Below are 10,507 nucleotides of genomic sequence, written 5' to 3' on the forward strand. Positions count from 1 at the left end.
ATGCTGTCTGCACATTGGCTGGAAGTGTCGAAGCATCCTATGGACCAGGAGTCAAGTCTGGACAAATAGCCAAATTGATAGCTTTAATTAAAGCACGCAAAATTGGGAAAAATTGGAGAGTAACCATTTACACTGATAGCCAGTATGGTTATGGGGTTGTGCATGACTTTGGCCAAATTTGGATGCAGAGGGATTTCATGACTTCTTCAGGAACCCCTATTAAAAATGGAAAAATTGTGAAAGAGCTTTCAGAAGCAAATCAATTGCCAAAAGAAGTTGTGGTGGTCAAGTGTGCTGCACATCAGTCTGAGGATGACTATGTAACTGCTGGTAATCAATACGCTGACCAAGTTGCTCAGTACTGTGCCAAAACTTAAATGGCAGTAAGCAAGAAAATTGAAACGAGTGGAATCAGATGCCAACTCATGCTAATCTCAGCATTAGAGACATGGGATGAAGTAAGGCACTTACAGGATGAGGTGGAAGTGAGTCAGTGAAAAGAAAGTTTGGATAAAAACAGGATGTCAAAGGAGAGCAGAAGATGGTGTTTGGATTTATCCAGATGGTAAACTGGTCGTGCCAGACTGCATGATTTCACAAATGGCCAGAATGTACCATGGAGATACACACATAGGTAGAGATGCCATGATCAGACTCTTTAAACAAAACTGGTATAATACAAAGTTTAGGACTGTCACAGAGAGTCTTGGCCTGAGATGTTTAATTTGCCATCAGAATAACCCAGGCAGGAAAACGGTGGCCAGTTGGGGAAAATTTGGAAAGGCAGAGGGACCATTTGTGAGGTTACAGATTGATTTTCAATTACCACCATGTAAAGGAGTGAAATACATTCTTGGCATAGTATGTTTGTTCTCACGATGGGTGGAGGCATATCCTACTAGAGGAAATGACAGCATAACAGTTGCCAAATTACTGTTGAGAGAACTGATACCACGTTTCGATTTTCCAGTAACTGTAGAATCAGATAGAGGATCTCACTTTAATAATGAAATAATTTGTTTAATCTGTGAAGCATTTAAAATTGAATAAAAGTTGCACTGTGCTTAGCGCCCAGAGGCTTCTAGGGTGGTAAAACAATAGAATGGCACAATAAAATCAAGATTGGCAAAGGTGTAAGCATCTATATCACTGTGTTGGCCAGATGCACTACCTCTTGTTCTGATGGGATTCAGAAACAATCCTGACAGAAACATAGGATTGAGTCCCTATGAAATACTCATGGAAAGAACAATGACATTAGCCTTTACACCAGGACACAAACTGTTAAGTATAACTGATGATCTGGTATTAGACTATTGTTCAGTTCAGTTCAGTAATACTTTATTTGGTTAGAGAAAAATTTAACCATAAAAGCACATACAAGTAATCATACATTAAAAAGAAGATATATCTATTAAAAACACATTAATATGAAATTAAAAAGAGAGCACCATACACCTATATCACATTATAATTGATTTTCTCGATCTAAAAACATTTTTTTAAAAGACTGTAATTGAGAATACCACAAAGATTGTCTCCAATTGCTGAAGTACCACAAATGCAGGACGGCAGAGCCTCAATCCTGATTCTTTTAAGAGAGGGACAATCCATTTTTTCCTCTGGGGTATATAAAATTTGCAAAAGAATAGCACATGTATAGTGGATTGCTCGGAAGTGTCATCAGACAGATGCGTGGCTCAATGGTTAGAGCGGCAGACCCTGATGCAGAGGTCTGGCCCGGGACCAGGGTTCAATTCATGCCTCGGTGGCTCTTGGACTCAATCTCCCCGGACCTGATAATTCTTGCATCGGTGCCTAGTCTGATCATGGGTCCCACTCTGTGACTCTGGGCAATAGCTTGCTTAATCTCCACAAAAGCCCCAGCAGTGCTTGGATGCCTGGCTTCACCTTGGGGGTGCCCAGGAGTGGACATCTCGCAGGAAAGCCAGGAAGGATTCCACAGCAGTATGAATACAGCGCTATGAGACCTCTGGGTAGAAGGCGCTGTATACATACAAACACATATACATTTACATCACAGGGACATTTACATAAATGTTTTGTCCAATCGTTAGCTAGTGGGAAGCTTATTAGTCTGTGTAAGGAACCCAGATGAAATCGCCTTAGCAAAAATCGGTCATAATCTTTCATTGGGAGGCGTAGGTATGGCTGAAGACAGAAAGTTGTTAATGTGAGGTTGCTGCCAAAAAATTCAGACAGATGGTCTTAAGAGTTTTTCTACTCATTTCAGCCATGGTAGATGGTTTATCATAAAATTCAGGAAGTCCTACATTATTTAAAAACGTTTTTACATAGGATAACCACCTAATCCTGTTTGCCCCATCCAAGGCCTTGCTATCGACCAAGATACCCCTATTGAAATGTGTCTCCTCTGTAATCCATATCCTGTGCCATAGTAGGACTGGTTGAATCTTTATAGTATCTTCTATATAGGTCAGTCCTAGTTCAGTATGGCACACAAAGGAGGAGGTACTTTTGGGGACCATCAATAAAAAGTTTAACACCTTGGCTGCTAGGCGTTTTCCCCTCTCATGCTGGATCCTTTGCTTTCCCATTGTTTCATGACGAGCTCAGCTCGTCATCAGCACAGCTCACCCGTGCATCATGACGAGCTGAGCTCGTCATGAGCTTCGAAAGGGTTAAAAACATATTTTCAGCTGCCTGGATTGAACCCACTTCCGTATATATCCCCATATGCTCGCTCCATATGTGGCTACGCTAACACATTTTGCCTTGTACATTTCTAAAAGTTCCACAGCAGGACGTCTACCAAGTCTCCTACTAAAATTAGAAAGTGCAGATAGAGTTTTAGTATAAAGTAGCCTCCTTGATTTAATGGCCTGCACCCATGACCCTGTGGCATCAAACAGTATACACAAATAACAGAAAGTCTTTGTAAAATCTATTCGCTTGTGGCCAATAAAAATTCATTTTTCTTTAAACATCCTGGTCCACAATTCATTACATATGTTTTTGTAGGGTTTATAATAAGACCTCTCTCTGACATATAATTTGCAAAGCTGGTAACCACCCTTTGTAGTCCCAACGAAGTACGCGACATTAAGACTGCATCATCCGCATATAATAAAGCAGGGACGGGTCGCTTACCAGCCTCGGGAAGGTCTTTACACTCTTGGACAAGTACTTTTTCAACATTATTTATATACAGAGTAAAAAGGAAGGGTGCAAGAACGCACCCTTGCCTGACACCTCGTTTCACTTCAAAGTGACTAATGGTTTCACCCCCTTTTCCATATCAGACCCGTGCCCTAGCCCCTAAATAAAACTCTCTAATAAAAGAAATCAGGAAGGGATCTATTCACATCTTCTCTAGAGTTGACCACAGCTTATTGTGTTCAACACAATCAAAAGCCGAAGTTAAATCGATGAAGGCCAAGTATAAGGGTCCCTTTTTTGCCATAATATATTTATTTAATAAAATGTTTAGATTAAGGCCCTGCTCTATGGTACCCAGCTTTTTCCTAAAACCGAATTGTAAATCACTAATTACAGACCCTGCTTCAGCCCAATCTTGCAGCCTATTCAATAACACACAACCTAATATTTTTACAGTTGAATCTAATAGAGTTATAGGTCGGTAACAGGCCGGATCATTTCTATCCCGTTTTTTATATATAGGTACAAGAATAGATTCATACCACATAGTGAAAAAACCACTTCAGACTGAGGCATTAAATACTTGGGTAAGTAAAGGCCCCCATAAGACAATATTTGCTTTCAAAACATCAACCGGAACACCGTCTGGCCCAGCGGCCTTCCCTCCCGAACTCGAGGCAATCGCTAAATTAACCCCCTCAAGGTTAAAAAGTGTAACATTCCCTAATTCCCTGAGTGACAAGCCTCGATCCTCCCTAGCATCCTGATTTGATAAATCATGCGCACCCTCAGTATATCTTATCTCTAGTGGGCTGTAGTTGTTTTGTCATATAGAAGTGAAAGATTTTTTTTTTTTTTTTTTTTTTTAAATTTCAAAAACTTTTATTGACTGTATGCTCAGTGGTACAATGTATAAAAGAAAAAGGAAAAAGTACACATTTCAGTGCTAGTATATGCATTATAACATGTAAAAGCAGCAGCACGCAGTGCTATGTATACAATCTAACTCCCCCACCAGCCCGTGTATCCCTCATATTAACTCTTGTCCAATATTGCTCAACATAAATTGTCCAAACCCAGGTCACTCCAAGTCCCCGGCACTGTCCCAGGTATCTCAAAGCAGTACATCTTGGCTAATAGCACCTAAGTGTCTTGGAGGAACAAATCATTATACACATTGAATAGTTTCCCGACTCCCTCCCCCCGCCCGCCTGCCTAAAATGGCAGTATGTTACTCTCGACAAACGAAATCTTCCATCTGCACCATTCAGTGTGGTGTTAAACTACCCCTTCCCCTCCAGATTGTTCTTGTGAGGATTGGGAGCTCGGTACTGTTCCCGGTGATCCCTCCCTTCCCTCTGCGGCTGCCGTCTGCGCTAGTAGATACGTTGTGAGCGGGCCCCAAATGTCTTTAGGGCGCGACTTAAGAGGAAGTGTGTCAGCGTAATGGTGCAAGTGATCTTACCACGTGTACATGTCATGTATCCAGTCCTTAAACTTTGGGGCCCTGCCGCTCCCCCATCGGCATGCCACCTGACGTTTTGCTAGCAGTAGTCCCAGGGCTAGGATTTTTTTGTGTAACGTCTGAATTTCCTGAGCCAGGCCCAGAGGAGCTATGAGGTAAGCATGGGCGAATTTTGCGAATCTGGCGTTCGCGAATTTTGCGAATTTGCGAACTCGCAATCCGCAAAATCCGCGAATTCCCGCGGATTTTTTTTTTTTGTGTTTGCAAGGGTTTCTGCCAGTTCGCGAGGATTTGGTACTAGTTCGTAATTGCAAACTTACTTGTCGGCTCGCAACGGTCGCGACTATGTTGTTTCTACGTCTGGTTCATCATCACAGCCTCCCAGCACCCTCTGTTTCACCACTGCCACCCTCTCTTTGACCCATGCCACCCTCTGTTACATCAATGCCACCCTCTGGTTCATCATCACTGTAGAAGATGGGGGGGAAAAGCAAGCACACCTGCCCTGCTTCAACTGACATGAATTAATTTGGGGTTAGTTTATTAACAACACCTGCCCTGCCCCAACTGACAATAATGAATTAGGGGCTAATTAATGTGTCACTGAATTTGAAGTTCCAGCCTGGCACCTGCTTGTCTGCTGTAAATCAGGACCTTTGTGGCATACAGTTAAGGTCAGAGCAGGGTCACACAATAGTTGCAAGTAGGCAACCGAATTCGGGAGGGCCCCCTCAGGAAGCACAACAGGGAATCGTTACAAATCATGAGATTGACCTTTTGCACCTGCTCATTTGTTTTGCTTTTGCAAAAATCGTTTTTCGGTAATTTTGCGCTATTCGCAAGGCTCGGCGTCGTGCGAAACCGACCGCGGAAGCCTCCAATTCGTGCGAATGAGCTTTATATTTTTTTGCGGCTTGTTATTTCGCGATGTTTTTTGCAGTATTCGCGAGCCGCTTGCAGCGCAACACGCAAATTTACCCCAAGGTCGAGTACGGGCGCGGCCATTTTGTTTGTGTGACATATTTCCGTTTCCGCCCGCTATGTATAATCTCGCAAAGTAAGCGCATTGCGAGTACAAGTTCGCACGAGATCGCGAGGAAAATAGCGTGCGAACTTACTTTCGCGCTCGTGAACGGGCGGCCATCTTGTTTTTCATTCATTTCCTGTGTCTGGGCATGGTGTTTATCCTCTTGCTATCTTTGCCATCCTTTGCTTGTTTTCAGGTTTTTTTCGAATGATTTTGCTTCTTATCTATCCCTCTCTTTTCCTAGCTGTATATTTTTGTCTTTCTGCTATTTTTGTTTACTTTTAAACTACTTTTTTAAACTCTTTTCTTTTCTTCTTCCCTATCCTATTCTTTCTTAATTTTCTACTTCCTTCTTTACCTGCCCAGACCATGGTGAAGCCAGGCGCCGTGAAGCTGCCCAGGCACTTGAGGGCCACAGCGGCGGCGGGAAGGAGGAGTCCTGGACCCCGTGCCAGGACAGCCTACATTTTTAAACTCTTTTCTTTTCTTCTTCCCTATCCTATTCTTTCTTAATTTTCTACTTCCTATCTTACCTGCCCAGACCATGGTGAAGCCAGGCGCCGTGAAGCTGCCCAGGCACTTGAGGGCCGCAGCAGCGGCGGGAAGGAGGAGTCCTGGACCCCATGCCAGGACAGCATGCGGGCGATTGAGGGGGGAGCAGGTGATGCGACGGGAGATCTTCAGCCCGGAGGAAGTGGGCGCGCTGGTCTACTTCGTCCAGCGCCGCCTGCCGAGGACCATCGCGGGAGGCGGCAGGATCGCAGCCGGTGGCTACAACATCCGGGAGCGCCGGAAGCGGTGGCAGAAGGTGTGCTGGGCCATGTCCCAACTCTCCGGGGTCCAGCGCACCTACAGCCAGGCCACCCACCGCTGGACGGACCTCCTGGACAGGGAGCGCGACCTGCTGGACCAGCTCGGCTTGGAGATCCCCGCGCTTGGTGAGTAGTAGTAGCTATTTCATCACTCACTACTATGTTTTCTCCTGCTCTGTGTTGTTGTATTGCAAATATTTGTTTTTTACATGGAGCAAGCCAATAATGCTGCTGACTATTACATTGTAGTTAAATTATATTTCAAAATCTTCTGTGCATTTCAGGTGCACTGCTCTCCTTCTCAGTGGCGTTGCTACTGTGCTTATTTGTTTTCTATTTTGTGGTCTCATTGGCCTGAGTAACTATTATGTATGAGTGTACTTTACAGAACTGCGTAATGCTAGACACTAGGGGGCAGATTACATTTACAAGCCCCTTGCGCCACGTTTACGTTGCCTTGCGTGACGCAACAGCGGCGTAAACGTGGCGCATCCCTGCGAGCCATTTACAGCGTGACGCATCTAGGGAGTTGCGTCACGTTATAAAGCCACGGGCCTGCGCCACAATGGGTGCGTTCCTAGTACGCAGGGTGGGCGGTCCGGCGGCTGTGCGCCTCGCAAAAGTGCCTGCGTGAAATCTACAAGATTTAACGCAGGCACTTCTGCGACGCTGCTACGTCAATTCAATTCCTTATGCCTGCTTGAAGCAGGCGTAAGGACTGACACAGCATGTTAAGTATTGGGTGGCCCTGAGCATTACTGGAGTTGCATTGCGTTGGCGACGTGACTCCAGCGATGCGCCGCTCTTACGTGACGAGATGCGTCACGCAAGTGCCTACCCTTGCGCCAGGGCGCGCCGCATTGTAAATGAGGCGCATCTGCCGTGTCGCAAGGGTAGTTTTGCGTGACGCATTTGATCTGGCGCATCTCTGGAGATGCGCCAGAACGCGTAAGTAAGTATGCCCCTAAGGGGCAGAATTGCAATTACCGTCGCGTCCCTGCAAAGTAGCAGGGATGCGCCAGTAATTGTGCGGCCCGCTACCACCACCAAACATGGTGCGCCGTATTTGCAATGCGGCGCACCATGGGCCCAAAACGTCACCGAAGCTTTACTGCTGGAGTTGAGTCGCAACAATGGCGCAGCTCCAGCAATGCTCTGGGGTACCCTATCTCCCCAATGCTGGGTCAAGCCATACGTCTGCTTCAAGCAGGTGCAGGGTTTGTGTGACGCATCATTGTCCTAAAGGTGACTGATTGAAATTTTGTAGATTTCCCTCAGCCACTTTTAGGATGTGTTCCAGCGCAGGAATGCCCTTCCTTGCGCCGGAACGCCCCCTGATGGCGCAGGGCTTTATAACGGGATGCATCTCCCAAATGCGTCACGTTGTTATAATATTATACGCCGCACCATGGCGCCTCTTTTGTTCAGCTGCTGCGTCACAAAAGTCACGCAAGAACGGAGCAAAAAAGCCGCAAGGGGCTTAAATCTGCCCCTTCCTTTGTACCCCTGACAATAAGAAAAATAGTGGCGGTGGATTGATAGTTTGACTATTTAAATGACTGGTTATGTAGCAGGCAACTGTTAGTGTTGTCACTGATCTGACTGAAATCACAATAGAGTTTGTCTGTCACTTTGCGTCTTGCCTGCGGACTGCTGCCTGCCAGTCCTAGGTGAACCTTTCAGTACTTTGTTTAGTGAGTTACGTGACTTTCGAAGTCGCAGGTCCGCAAATCAATGAAAACTAACCCTAATCAATATAATTTCGTGGAAATATTTTGTTATTGTTGTTTTGAAATGTTTCATTTGGTTGACATTGACAAGCAACAATCATCCATGTTTTCTGTTCTTTCTTTCATGTTGTATGTCAGCTCCCCCCAAGGGTGAGGGGACACAGGAGCAGCAGGGGGCGGCAGATGCTGTTGAACAGGGCCAGGATCGGGCAGGCGAGTGCTCCTTTGCTGGCCCCGCTAAGTTTTCATTTTAGACTAGTACCTATTTTTCCTAGCGTTCCTCATTTGATTTTTTCAAAATCGTCTTTGATCTTCTTGTAGACTGTATCTAAATTCTTATCCTGCCTCTACTATGACTCCCTGTGGTATTACTAGATTATTCTTATTAGTCTGTCTGTGTAGCTAACTAAGATTGCACGGTTGGCGAAACTCCCATTCTAGTCAGCAATAGCTCTATCAACTTAGTGCAGTCCTCTGGGATTGTCCATAATGTCTTTTGAAGTGTTCTATCTGCTTTGAAAATTCCCAACTATAAAATGTGAATGACCACCAAGAAAGAATAAGATACTACCTTTTGGTTTGGGTAGGAGGACAATCCATACCACTACTGTTGCGGGGACAATTCTTCTGCAGAAACAGAACTATGGACAATAAATAGTGCATTGCTTATCAATTATAATAGGCGCTGTTAGAGTTTCCACATACCTCTGTGATAACAGACTTTGAACCCCCAATGTCCTTACTGACTGACTACATTCATCGATGATTGATCCCCAATGATGATTATCCAACGTAGCTCAAGAGTACGGAGTCAGAGTCAAGAAGTGTCAGAGGCACGGACTCATGCTTGCAAAAATTGCAAAACCTTTCGCTCAGTCACTCTAGTCTGGACCAAAAAACACAGAGTCTATTTAAGTTTAAAAGCTTTATTAAAAGTAAACACATTTATTAAAAATGAAGTCATAATAAAACTAAACGTTTAACTGATAATGGAAAAGTGGTTAGTGCTGACGATTAATTGAAGACATTTCTTGTGGTCGAGCCGAGCTCTCACCTGGTTTCAACTTGATCTTGTTGTTAGAAGTCCATCTTCTGTCTGTGTGGAGAAAAATGGTGCGTGTTAAAAAGCCAGCCTTCATCAGTTGTGCCAAAAAGTGCAGCAAGACAACACCCTTCCCTGGAAAAAGGGACATTTTTTTTTACTTTAGAGTAGACAGTCACAAATTACATTGTTTTCACATGTCTTCATTCCTAGACCAAATACTAGTGAGTGGTTTATTCTAACATTCTTAAATGTACTTTGTAGGTGGAACATCTGGTGGTGGGGCCAGCGCAGAGGTGGTGGTGCTCGACACGGAGGCCAATTCTTCAGGGGAGGAGGCGGCGGCTCCAGTGCCGGCTGTGAGAGTTGAGACGGTGGTGGTGGCGGGCAGAAGTAAGCTCTTATATATTCCTTACTTATTGAGATTGAAGAAGTGGCTGGGAAGGAAAGAATATGAGATGCATGGCTGGGTGAATGATGAAGCAATGATGGGTGGAAAGACAACAGCCTGGGTGGGTGACACAGAAACTGTATGTGTCCATATACCTGGATCATGCTACTAACTGACTCTTAGATAGCATATGTGTATCTAGAGCAGGGGTACTCATAGTACGGCCCGCGGGCCGGTGGCGGCCCGGCAAGCCTTCCTTGGCGGTGCGCAGACCTTGCAGACAATCACTGCTCCCCCGGCCCCCACAGAGCAGAGGCTTTGTTGTATTTCACCTGTTAGCGCCCATGCATCTCCACTCTGACAATCACTGCTCCCCCGGCCCCCACAGAGCAGAGTGGAGATGCAGGGCCACAAAGAGGTGAAATAGAACAAAGCCTCTGCTCTGTGGGGCCGGGCGAGCAGTGATTGTCAGGGTGGAGATGCAAGGGCGCTACAACAAACAAAGCCTCAATAATATGTTAATGGTCTTTTAACCCTTTCGATGCTGATGACGAGCTCAGCTCGTCATCACCCACGGGTGGCGTGTGCTGATGACGAGCTGAGCTCGTCATGTAACACGGCTTTAAAAAAAAAGCCGCACAGCGCAAAAATCGCCGGAGCAGCGATGTGGTTAAAGACCTGTTAAGTACTTTGGTGTGGCTGTCTGTGTGTGCGCGTTGAGGAAGCTGTCTCAGCCCGGGCTGAAGGCTGACACAGACAGACACACACACAGTGAGATGACAGAGGGGGAGGGAGAGGGAGGGCAGGAGGGAGAGAGAGAGATGGAGAGGGAGGGCAGGAGGGAGAGAGATGTATGTAAATGCTGGGTCTGGTGGCTCAGTGGATGAAGGCATCTGCTG

This window comes from Lissotriton vulgaris, chromosome 3_1 (genome assembly GCF_964263255.1).
Source record: "Lissotriton vulgaris chromosome 3_1, aLisVul1.2, whole genome shotgun sequence".
Classification (NCBI taxonomy): Eukaryota; Metazoa; Chordata; class Amphibia; order Caudata; family Salamandridae; genus Lissotriton; species Lissotriton vulgaris.